The sequence below is a fragment of the Triticum dicoccoides genome, chromosome 3B, assembly GCF_002162155.2.
Source record: "Triticum dicoccoides isolate Atlit2015 ecotype Zavitan chromosome 3B, WEW_v2.0, whole genome shotgun sequence".
NCBI classification, from domain to species: domain Eukaryota; kingdom Viridiplantae; phylum Streptophyta; class Magnoliopsida; order Poales; family Poaceae; genus Triticum; species Triticum dicoccoides.
In genome coordinates this window covers 47,789,445-47,803,164 of record NC_041385.1, presented here as the reverse complement: position 1 = coordinate 47,803,164, position 13,720 = coordinate 47,789,445, and positions in this window count along the sequence as shown.

Genomic DNA, 13,720 nt, shown 5'->3' with positions numbered 1-13,720 from the left:
ATACTCAGGTTAAACTTGACGAGCCTAGCATATGCAGATATGGCCTCGGAACACGGAGACCGAAAGGTCGAGCGTGAATCATATAGTAGATATGATCAACATAATGATGTTCACCGATGAAACTACTCCATCTCACGTGATGATCGGACATGGTTTAGTTGATTTGGATCACGTGATCACTTAGAGGATTAGAGGGATGTCTATCTAAGTGGGAGTTCTTTAATAATATGATTAATTGAACTTAAAATTTATCATGAACTTAGTCCCTGATAGTATCTTGCTTGTTTATGTTGATTGTAGATAGATGGCTCATGCTGTTGTACCGTTAAATTTTAATGCGTTCCTTGAGAAAGCAAAGTTGAAAGATGATGGTAGCAATTACACGGACTGGGTCCGTAACTTGAGGATTATCCTCATTGCTGCACAGAAGAATTACGTCCTGGAAGCACCGCTGGGTGCCAGGCCTGCTGCTGGAGCAACGCCAGATGTTATGAACGTCTGGCAGAGTAAAGCTGATGACTACTCGATAGTTCAGTGTGCCATGCTTTACGGCTTAGAATCGGGACTTCAACGACGTTTTGAACGTCATGGAGCATATGAGATGTTCCAGGAGTTGAAGTTAATATTTCAAGCAAATGCCCGGATTGAGAGATATGAAGTCTCCAATAAGTTCTATAGCTGCAAGATGGAAGAGAACAGTTCTGTCAGTGAGCATATACTCAAAATGTCTGGGTATAATAATCACTTGATTCAATTGGGAGTTAATCTTCCAGATGATTGCGTCATTGACAGAATTCTCCAATCACTGCCACCAAGCTACAAGAGCTTCGTGATGAACTATAATATGCAAGGGATGAACAAGACTATTCCCGAGCTCTTCGCAATGCTAAAAGCTGCGGAGGTAGAAATCAAGAAGGAGCATCAAGTGTTGATGGTCAACAAGACCACTAGTTTCAAGAAAAAGGGCAAAGGGAAGAAAAAGGGGAACTTCAAAAAGAACGGCAAGCAAGTTGCTGCTCAAGAGAAGAAACCCAAGTCTAGACCTAAGCCTGAAACTGAGTGCTTCTACTGCAAGCAGACTGGTCACTGGAAGCGGAACTGCCCCAAGTATTTGGCGGATAAGAAGGATGGCAAGGTGAACAAAGGTATATGTGATATACATGTTATTGATGTGTACCTTACCAATGCTCGCAGTAGCACCTGGGTATTTGATACTGGTTCTGTTGCTAATATTTGCAACTCGAAACAGGGACTACAGAATAAGCGGGCACTGGCAAAGGACGAGGTGACGATGCGCGTGGGAAACGGTTCCAAAGTCGATGTGATCGCGGTCGGCACGCTACCTCTACATCTACCTTCGGGATTAATATTAGACCTAAATAATTGTTATTTGGTGCCAGCGTTGAGCATGAACATTATATCTGGATCTTGTTTAATGCAAGACAGTTATTCATTTAAATCAGAGAATAATGGTTGTTCTATTTATATGAGTAATATCTTTTATGGTCATGCACCCTTGAAGAGTGGTCTATTCTTACTAAATCTCGATAGTAGTAATACACATATTCATAATGTTGAAACCAAAAGATACAGAGTTGATAATGAAAGTGCAACTTATTTGTGGCACTGTCGTTTAGGTCATATCGGTGTAAAACGCATGAAGAAACTCCATACTAATGGACTTTTGGAACCACTTGATTATGAATCACTTGGTACTTGCGAACCGTGCCTCATGGGCAAGATGACTAAAACACCGTTCTCCGGTACTATGGAGAGAGCAACAGATTTGTTGGAAATCATACATACCGATGTATGTGGTCCGATGAATATTGAGGCTCGTGGCGGATATCGTTATTTTCTCACCTTCACAGATGATTTGAGCAGATATGGATATATCTACTTAATGAAGCATAAGTCTGAAACATTTGAAAAGTTCAAAGAATTTCAGAGTGAAGTTGAAAATCATCGTAACAAGAAAATAAAGTTTCTACGATCTGATCATGGAGGAGAATATTTGAGTTACGAGTTTGGTGTACATTTGAAAAACTGTGGAATAGTTTCGCAACTCATGCCCCCCCGGAACACCACAACGTAATGGTGTGTCCGAACGTCGTAATCGTACTTTACTAGATATGGTGCGATCTATGATGTCTCTTACAGATTTACCGCTATCATTTTGGGGATATGCTTTAGAGACGGCCGCATTCACGTTAAAAAGGGCACCATCAAAATCCGTTGAGACGACGCCTTATGAACTATGGTTTGGCAAAAAACCAAAGTTGTCGTTTCTTAAAGTTTGGGGCTGCGATGCTTATGTGAAAAAGCTTCAACCTGATAAGCTCGAACCCAAATCGGAGAAATGTGTATTCATAGGATACCCAAAGGAAACTGTTGGGTACACCTTCTATCACAGATCCGAAGGCAAAACATTTGTTGCTAAGAATGGATCATTTCTAGAGAAGGAGTTTCTCTCGAAAGAAGTGAGTGGGAGGAAAGTAGAACTTGACGAGGTAACTGTACCTGCTCCCTTACTGGAAAGTAGTTCATCACAGAAAACTGTTTCAGTGACACCTACACCAGTTAGTGAGGAAGCCAATGATAATGATCATGAAACTTCAGATCAAGATACTACTGAACTTCGTAGATCAACCAGAGTAAGATCCGCACCAGAGTGGTACGATAATCCTGTTCTGGAGGTCATGCTACTAGATCATGATGAACCTACGAACTATGAAGAAGCGATGGTGAGCCCAGATTCCGCAAAGTGGCTAGAAGCCATGAAATCTGAGATGGGATCCATGTATGAGAACAAAGTATGGACTTTGGTTGACTTGCCCGATGATCGGCAAGCGATTGAGAATAAATGGATCTTTAAGAAGAAGACTGACGCTGATGGTAATGTTACTGTCTACAAAGCTCGACTTGTCGCAAAAGGTTTTCGGCAAGTTCAAGGAATTGACTACGATGAGACCTTCTCACCCGTAGCGATGCTTAAGTCCGTCCGAATCATGTTAGCAATTGCCGCATTTTATGATTATGAAATTTGGCAAATGGATGTCAAAACTGCATTCCTGAATGGATTCCTGGAAGAAGAGTTGTATATGATGCAACCAGAAGGTTTTGTCGATCCAAAGGGAGCTAACAAAGTGTGCAAGCTACAGCGATCCATTTATGGACTGGTGCAAGCCTCTCGGAGTTGGAATAAACGTTTTGATAGTGTGATCAAAGCATTTGGTTTTATACAGACTTTTGGAGAAGCCTGTATTTACAAGAAAGTGAGTGGGAGCTCTGTAGCATTTCTGATATTATATGTGGATGACATATTACTGATTGGAAATGATATAGAATTTCTGGATAGCATAAAGGGATACTTGAATAAAAGTTTTTCAATGAAAGACCTCGGTGAAGCTGCTTACATATTAGGCATTAAGATCTATAGAGACAGATCAAGACGCTTAATTGGACTTTCACAAAGCACATACCTTGACAAAATTTTGAAGAAATTCAAAATGGATCAAGCAAAGAAAGGGTTCTTGCCTGTATTACAAGGTGTGAAATTGAGTAAGACTCAATGCCCGACCACTGCAGAAGATAGAGAGAATATGAAAGATGTTCCCTATGCATCAGCCATAGGCTCTATCATGTATGCAATGCTGTGTACCAGACCTGATGTGTGCCTTGCTATAAGTTTAGCAGGGAGGTACCAAAGTAATCCAGGAATGGATCACTGGACAGCGGTCAAGAACATCCTGAAATACCTGAAAAGGACTAAGGATATGTTTCTCGTATATGGAAGTGACAAAGAGCTCATCGTAAAAGGTTACGTTGATGCAAGCTTTGACACTGATCCGGACGATTCTAAATCGCAAACCGGATACGTGTTTACATTAAACGGTGGAGCTGTCAGTTGGTGCAGTTCTAAACAAAGCGTAGTAGCGGGATCTACATGTGAAGCGGAATACATAGCTGCTTCGGAAGCAGCAAATGAAGGAGTCTGGATGAAGGAGTTCATATCCGATCTAGGTGTCATACCTAGTGCATCGGGTCCAATGAAAATCTTTTGTGACAATACTGGTGCAATTGCCTTGGCAAAGGAATCCAGATTTCACAAAAGGACCAAACACATCAAGAGACGCTTCAACTCCATCCGGGATCTAGTCCAGGTGGGAGACATAGAGATTTGCAAGATACATACGGATCTGAATGTTGCAGACCCGTTGACTAAGCCTCTTCCACGAGCAAAACATGATCAGCACCAAAGCTTCATGGGTGTTAGATTCATTACAGTGTAATCTAGATTATTGACTCTAGTGCAAGTGGGAGACTGAAGGAAATATGCCCTAGAGGCAATAATAAAGTTATTATTTATTTCCTTATAATCATGATAAATGTTTATTATTCATGCTAGAATTGTATTTACCGGAAACATAATACATGTGTGAATACATAGACAAACAGAGTGTCACTAGTATGCCTCTACTTGACTAGCTCGTTAATCAAAAGATGGTTATGTTTCCTAACCATGAACAATGAGTTGTTATTTGATTAAACGAGGTCACATCATTAGTAGAATGATCTGATTGACATGACCCATTCCATTAGCTTAGCACCCGATCGTTTAGTATGTTGCTATTGCTTTCTTCATGACTTATACATGTTCCTATGACTATGAGATTATGCAACTCCCGTTTACCGGAGGAACACTTTGGGTACTACCAAACGTCACAACGTAACTGGGTGATTATAAAGGAGTACTACAGGTGTCTCCAATGGTCGATGTTGGGTTGGCGTATTTCGAGATTAGGATTTGTCACCCCGATTGTCGGAGAGGTATCTCTGGGCCCTCTCGGTAATACACATCACATAAGCCTTGCAAGCATTACAACTAATATGTTAGTTGTGAGATGATGTATTACGGAACGAGTAAAGAGACTTGCCGGTAACGAGATTGAACTAGGTATTGGATACCGACGATCGAATCTCGGGCAAGTAACATACCGATGACAAAGGGAACAACGTATGTTGTTATGCGGTCTGACCGATAAAGATCTTCATAGAATATGTAGGAGCCAATATGGGCATCCAGGTCCCGCTATTGGTTATTGACCAGAGACATGTCTCGGTCATGTCTACATTGTTCTCGAACCCGTAGGGTCCGCACGCTTAAGGTTACGATGACAGTTATATTATGAGTTTATGCATTTTGATGTACCGAAGGTTGTTCGGAGTCCCGGATGTGATCACGGACATGACGAGGAGTCTCGAAATGGTCGAGACGTAAAGATTGATATATTGGAAGCCTATGTTTGGGCATCGGAAGTGTTCCGGGTGAAATCGGGATTTTACCGGGTTACCGGGAGGTTACCGGAACCCCCCGGGAGCCATATGGGCCATCATGGGCCTTAGTGGAAAGGAGAAAGGGGCAGCCCAAGGTGGCTGCGCCTCTTTCCCCTCCCCTAGTCCTATTAGGACTAGGAGAAGGTGGCCGGCCCCCCTCTCTCCCTTCCCCTCCGAGGAATCCTAGTTGGACTAGGATTGGGGGGAGGAATCCTACTCCCAGAGGGAGTAGGACTCTCCTGCGCCTCCCTCTTTGGCCGGCCAGCCTCCCCTCCCCTCCTCCTTTATATACGGAGGCAGGGGCACCTCTAAACACACAAGTTGACACAAGTTGATCCACGTGATCGATTCCTTAGCCGTGTGCGGTGCCCCCTGCCACCATATTCCTCGATAATACTGTAGCGGAGTTTAGGCGAAGCCCTGCTGCTGTAGTTCATCAAGATCGTCACCACGCCGTCGTGCTGACGAAACTCTTCCCCGACACTTTGCTGGATCGGAGTCCGGGGATCGTCATCGAGCTGAACGTGTGCTCGAACTCGGAGGTGCCGTAGTTTCGGTGCTTGATCGGTTGGATCGTGAAGACGTACGACTACTTCCTCTACGTCGTGTCATTGCTTCCGCAGTCGGTCTGCGTTGGGTACGTAGACAACACTCTCCTCTCGTTGCTATGCATCACATGATCCTGTGTGCGCGTAGGAAAATTTTTGAAATTACTACGAAACCCAACAGACACCACGCTGGAGATAGAACTGCACACAAGGTACTACAATCTGGTTTTTATTGGCCTACTCTCTTCAAAGATGCTCGTAAGTTTGTCTTATCTTGTGATGAATGTCAAACAATAGGTAACATTAGTAGACGTCAAGAAATGCCTATGAATTATTCTCTTGTTATTGAACCGTTTGATGTTTGGGGCTTCGATTATATGGGACCTTTTCCTACCTCCAATGGTTATACACATATTTTAGTTGCTGTCGATTACGTTACTAAGTGGGTAGAAGCTATTCCAACTAGTAGTGCTGATCATAACACTTCTATTAAAATGCTTAAAGAAGTTATTTTTCCGAGGTTTGGAGTCCCTAGATATCTTATGACGGATGGTGGTTCACACTTTATTCATGGTGCTTTCTGTAACATGCTTGCTAAGTATGATGTCAATCATAGAATCGCATCTCCTTATCACCCGCAGTCTAGTGGTCAAGTAGAGTTGAGCAATAGGGAGCTCAAATTAATTTTGCAAAAGACAGTGAATAGATCTAGAAATAATTGGTCCAAAAAACTTGATGATGCATTATGGGCCTATAGAACTGCATACAAAAATCCTATGGGTATGTCTCCATATAAGATGGTTTATGGAAAAGCATGTCATTTACCTCTTGAACTTGAACATAAAGCATATTGGGGTATTAAAGAGCTCAATTATGACTTCAAACTTGCCGGTGAGAAGAGGTTGTTTGATATTAGCTCACTTGACGAATGGAGAACCCAAGCATATGCGAATGCCAAGCTTTTCAAAGAAAAGGTCAAACGCTGGCATGATAAGAGGATACAAAAGCGTGAGTTTAACGTAGGAGATTATGTGTTATTATTCAGCTCTCGTTTAGGATTTTTTGCAGGAAAACTTCTCTCAAAATGGGAAGGTCCCTACGTTATCGAGGAGGTCTATCGTTCTGGTGCTATAAAAATCAACAACTTCGAAGGCACAAATCCGAGGGTGGTAAACGGTCAAAGAATTAAACATTATATTTCAGGTAATCCTATCAATGTTGAAACTAATATCATTGAAACCATAACCCCTGAGGAATACATAAGAGACACTTTCCAGAACGTCCCAGATTCCGAAAAGGCATAGGTACGTGGTACGGTAAGTAAACCGACTCCAAAACAACTCTAATGGCAATTTTTATAATGTTTTGGATTATTTAAGAATTTTAGGAAGAAAGAAGTAGTCTGAAAGGGACACGAGGCTCCCACAAGAGAGCAGCTCCCCCCCTGTAGGGCGCACCCCCCTGTCTTGTGGGCACCTCGTGTGCCTCCCGGACTCCGTTTTCTTGTATGTTATGTATTTTGGTCGGTAAAAATTCATTATATATACTCTTGAAGGTTTTGACCACCGTATCACGCAAATATCCTTTGTTTTCGTTTCGAGTTGTTCTTGTTGCAGATTTGGAACAAGATGTCATCCCAAGATTCGGAGGGAGAGAGCTACATGGCTGATTATATTGCAAATCCAAAAGGATATGGGGATGTGGAACATTATGGCTGGACCACAGAGGAAGAAGAAGACTATGATCCAAAGAGGAAGGAGGAGACAAGCTCCGATGAAGAGGACGATCCACTACCTCAACCTGGTGATATGCATGTGGAGTTCAAGAAGTCAAGCCTCCCTAAGGTCCAATCTATCCCACCACGTTTTTTACAGGACAGCAAGGCAACACTATGCAAAAAGATAATTAAACTTGAGCTCGAGAATGAGGATCTGAGGGAGGAAAATTTGAGCCTCAAACGCAAGCTAGAGAAGAATAATGCAACAATTCCACCGTCATCATCACCACCTCCATCAGCTCCGAAGAAATAATCACATGGGTATGGGCACTCCCCTTGGCAACTGCCAAGCTTGGGGGAGGTGCCCCGGTATCGTATCACCATCACACTCCTATCTTTACCGCTTTATTTAGTTCGATCCTTTAGTAGTATCTTGATCTAGTAGATTGAAGTTTTGATATCAAGTAGTTTTGAGTTTTGCATTGTGATCTCTTTATGTAAGCGAGTCTGTGTGCTATCTATAATAAAGATTAGTGTTGAGTCAAAGGCTTTGCCATGTTGCCATGATCTTCTGAAAGTAGAAAGAACAAAAGAGTTCATATTGATCTTATGGATAGTGATAACTTCACACATAGAAAGTATGAGGCATGAAAATTGTTGAGAGTTGATGAACGTAGCCTTGGTCATCGTTGCAATTAATAGGAAGTGATAAGGAAAGAGGGGTTCACATATAAATATATTATCTTGGACATCTTTTATGATTGTGAAGCACTCATTAAGTATGACATGCTAAAAGAGTTGATGTTGGACAAGTAAGACAACGTAATGGTTTATGTTTTCCGACATCTCAGTTAAAGTATATTGTCATTGACCTTTCAAACATGTTGAGCTTGCCTTTCCCCCTCTTGCTAGCCAAATTCCTTGCACCAAGTAGAGATACTACTTGTGCTTCCAAATATCCTCAAACCCAATTTTGCCATGAGAGTCCACCATACCTACCTATGGATTGAGTAAGATCCTTCAAGTAAGTTGTCATGGGTGCAAGCAATAAAAATTGCTCTCTAAATATGTATGACTTATTAGTGCAGAGAAAATAAGCTTTGTACGAACTTGTTGTGGAAGTAATAAAAGCGACAGATTGCATAATAAAGGTCCACATACAAGGGGCAATATAAAGTGACGTTCTTTTGCATTAAGATTTCATGCATCAACCCTAAACGTGCATGACAACCTCTGCTTCCCTCTGCGAAGGGCCTATCTTTTACTTTATGTTTTTACTTTATGCTTGAGTCAAGGTGATCCTCACCTTTCCCCTTTTTCATTTTATCCTTTGGCAAGCTCCTCGTGTTTGAAAGATCATGATACATATATCCAATTGGATGTAAGTTGGCATAGGCTATTATTGTTGACATCACCTAAAGGTGAAACGTTGGGAGGCAACACAATAAGCCCCTATCTTTCTCAGTGTCCGGCTGAAACTCTATAACCACAAGTATTGCGTGAGTGTTAGCAATTATGGGAGACTACGAGATAGTTGAGTATGTGATCTTGTTGAAAAGCTCTATTATTGACTCTTTCTGATGTTATGATAAATTACAATTGCTTCAATGACTGAGATTATAGTTTGTTAGTTCTCAATGAAGTTTATGAACCATACTTGACATTGTGAATTGCTTATTACTTGAGCATGGGAAATCATATGACAAAATCTATATATGTTACTGTTATTAGAATGATCATGATGCCCTCATGTCCTTATTTTATTTTTATTGACACCTCTATCTCTAAAAATGTGGACATATTTTTCGATTTCGGCTTCCGCTTGAGGACAAGCGAGGTCTAAGCTTGGGGGAGTTGATACGTCCATTTTGCATCATGCTTTTATATCAATATTTATTGCATTATGGGCTGTTATTACACATTATATCTCAATACTTATGGCTATTCTTTCTTATTTTACAAGGTTTACCATGAAGAGGGGGAATGCCGACAGCTGGAATTCTGGCTGGAAAAGGAGCAAACGTTGAAAACCTATTCTGCACAACTCCAAAAGTCCTGAAACCCCGCGAAACAACTTTTTGGATTTAATAAGAATTTATGAGAGAAAGAAATAGGACAGGGGCCCACACCCTGTCCAGGAGACAGGGGGCGCCCCCCCCCCCCGTAGGGCGCGGCCCCTATCTCCTAGGCCCCCTGGTGGGCCTCCGGCATCCATCTTCTGCTATAGCATCACTTTTACCCTGAAAAAAATCAAGGGCAAGCTTACGGGACGAAACTCTGCCGCCACGAGGCGGAACCTTCGCGGAATCAATCTAGGGCTCTGGCGGAGCTGTTCTGCCGGGGACACTTCCCTCCGGGAGGGGGAAATCATCACCAACATCATCACCAACGATCCTCTCATCGGGAGGGGGTCAATCTCCTTCAACATCTTCACCAGCACCATCTCCTCTCAAAACCCTAGTTCATCTCTTGTATCCAATCTTGTATCAAAACCACAAATTGGTACTTGTGGGTTGCTAGTAGTGTTGATTACTCCTTGTAGTTGATGCTATTTGGTTTACTTGGTGGAAGATCATATGTTCAGATCCTTTATGCATATTATTACTCCTCTGATTATGAACATGAATATGCTTTGTGAGTAGTTACGTTTGTTCCTGAGGACATGGGTGAAGTCTTGCTATTAGTAGTCATGTGAATTTGGTATTCGTTCGATATTTTGATGAGATGTATGTTGTCTTTCCTCTAGTGGTGTTATGTGAACGTCGAATACATGACACTTCACCATTATTTGGGCCTAGAGGAAGGCATAGGGAAGTAATAAGTAGATGATGGGTTGCTAGAGTGACAGAAGCTTAAACCCTAGTTTATGCGTTGCTTTGTTAGGGGTTGATATGGACCCATATGTTTAATGTTGTGGTTAGGTTTACCTTAATACTCCTTTTTGTAGTTGCCGATGCTTGCAATAGGGGTTAATCATAAGTGGGATGCTTGTCCAAGTTAGGGCAGTACCCAGGTGCCGGTCCACCCACATATCAAATTATCAAAGTACCGAACGCGAATCTTACGAACGTGATGAAAACTAGCTTGACGATAATTCCCAATGTGTCCTCGGGAGCTCCTTCTTCATTATTAGAATTTGTCCAGGCTTGTACTTTGCTACATAAAGGATTGGGCCATCTTGCTGCACTTTATTTACTTTATTTACCTTTTGCTCGTTAATATTTATCTTATCACAAAACTATCTATCACCTACTATTTCAGTGCTTGCAGAGAAAACCTTACTGAAAACCGCTTATCATTTCCTTCTGCTCCTCGTTGGGTTCGACACTCTTACTTATAGAAAGGACTACGATAGATCCCCTATACTTGTGGGTCATCAGATACTGGCATCACCCGCTCCAATTCAAATGGCCGATAAACAGGAAACATAGTTGAATGTACAGACATTGTATGAGAGACAAATGCAATAGATAGTGTGGAAAAAGATGGCATGAAATAGTTGACATGTATATTGTTTAACTAGAACGGATAGCATGACATAATTTCACATATATGATGTCTATCTAAACTGGATAGCATAGCATAACATAATTCAAAGGTATGATGAATAACTAAACAGGATCGCATGACATAATTCACCTACATGTTATCTAAATAATCAGGATCGCATCATTTAATTCACATATGTGATTTATATGCTAAATAGAGGGCATTTGATATGATGTCTGAACTAAGAACATGGTGTTGAATATTGTGTATATGATGTCTAAACTATGCAATGCAAGACACCATATGCCTGATATGAGCAGTATAACCGTGCCAAGTTAGAGCATACACCTCAGTGGGGGAGTAGGACTGGGCATCTGTCTCTGAATCCATCTCAGAGGAGCTATCGGGACCCAACAAGAGATCTGCTTCGACAGGTAGCATTGTCTGTTCTGAAGGCCTTGTTTTCACTCCAGATTTTTCCATCTCCCACCCAAATGGCTCATTCACAGGAAGAGTAGTTTAATGTACAAACATTGTCAACAAATGGAAATGTAATGAAGAAAAGGATGGGCAAAATATCATTCGAATATATGATGCCTGGTTAAACAGGATGGCATTGCACATTTCACATATACTATGGCTGGCTAAAAGACATGAGGCTGCATAATTCCCATATATGATATAGAAACTAAACAGGTGGCATTACAAAACATGTCTAAAGTAAGCAGATGACATATATGATGTCAAAACTAGGCATTGCAAGGCAACGTATGCATGATATGACTAACATCATCATGCCAAGGTAGAGCAAACACCTTGGGGGTAAATAGGAGTGGCCAGCGGCGTCTGAATCCGCCTCAAAATAGATATCTTCCTCTAGATTACAATCTGGAGAGGGTGGGGAGGGTTTTCCATTGAACCCACCATGGAGCGATGTCTGCATGACATTGTATTGCTGCACAAAACTCTTCTCTTTTTCTCTACATGTTCAACATGACTGTGTACAATATCTGACATGCATACGAAAAAATATGGTGAGATTATGTAAGGAGAGCATGCAGAAATTTAGAGTGATGGTAACAACCAGTGATGGATCCAAAAATAATGATAGAAGGATGATGATTGCTTTAATTTAATAAAAATACAGATGATGATTGCTTTACTATTTGTTTCCCACCCAAGATGAACAACATAGGCATACCCTAGGCGAACCAGATATTAGACATACATATTATTCATTGCTGCCTCGATATGTGCCCCACAACTAATTTAGAACTCAAGTTTGAACATTAATTTGGACCTCACTTGGGAGTCCAAGAGTTGAACAGGACGATAAAGTAGCAGGTAAGTTTAAGCAATGCATAACATAAGTAGAAACAAAAAAGTGCGACCTCTCTCGTGGACCCGTGTACTCCTCAGGTTCATCTGCTGAGTTGATGATGGTGATGCCATTGCGGTGGGTGCCGGTGGCAGGGAAGGAGATCTGAGGTGGCGAAAGACGGTCAGGAGTCGTGATGTCTGGTTTGGTGGATGCTTTTGTCGATGGAGCAGCTCAGGTGAGGTGGACGACGTCGCGGCAGGAGCAGGATAAACCACACAAAGTTCCCTTCGACACCTACCTGTAACTGAAGTAATTCTGTAAGGGCTCATTTGGCTTGCATGATTCTAAAAACGCGGGGATAAGAAAAACACCATAATAGGATAGGAATGCACATGGTAAACAGAGCATTTGTAAACACAGGATTTCTGTCAACTTGGGTGTTTGGTTTACAGGAATTGGAAGAGCAGAGGAATGCAAAGAAACATGGCCAAAATAAAGTGAAACCATATGAAAGCGTGAACAGTTAGAATGTTATTCTGCCACTAATGCACTTGGTCTTGTTTTCATGCATAGGATTTTGAAAAGTAGGTCCAGGTGGATGTTTTGCTTCATTCCTTTCAACAAAATGCATGAATAATTGAATAGTAGAGTGCCATTGGAAAATTCCCTATTGCTATGTTTTTCCGTTGAACCAAAATAGCCCTAATGGATCAACGTGAATGTATAGTAATAAGTGATGCAACAAGTGTACAACCTCTTTGTCGTAGCCGTGTCGACCTCAGCATCATTGGGTTGCTCGCTGAAGCAGTTGAGGCAGAGGTGGCTATCGGACGTGTGGAGGAAGATCTGAGGAATCTGTCGACAGGGTCCAGGGCACTGCTTTGTTGTGATGGATCGTTCTATCGTTGGAGCAGCTCCGGTGAGCCGTAAGACGTCAAGGCTGAAGTAGCACAAGACAAACATCGTCAATCTCAAGTGGGATTCTAATAGCATCTCCAATAGATGATGTAAAATATATGTAAAATTTACATCACCAAAAACCGCCTGACTACAACAGATGAGGTAAAAACTGTTGACTCTGAACTTAACTGTCGAAACTGAAATTTACTGTGGAATCTGAGTGCTACTGTCGAAACTGGACGCAATGGTAGCAGAGAGGCACTTGACATGTAGTTTAGGGAGGGCCTGCATTTCATCTTCAACCTGCACCCCCCTGAGCCGCCAGCCACCACCAGCCAAACCGCCAGCCCCAACGTCGCCTCGCCGCCCCGAAACAACTCCCCCCAGCCACCCCAGCCAGCCCTCTAG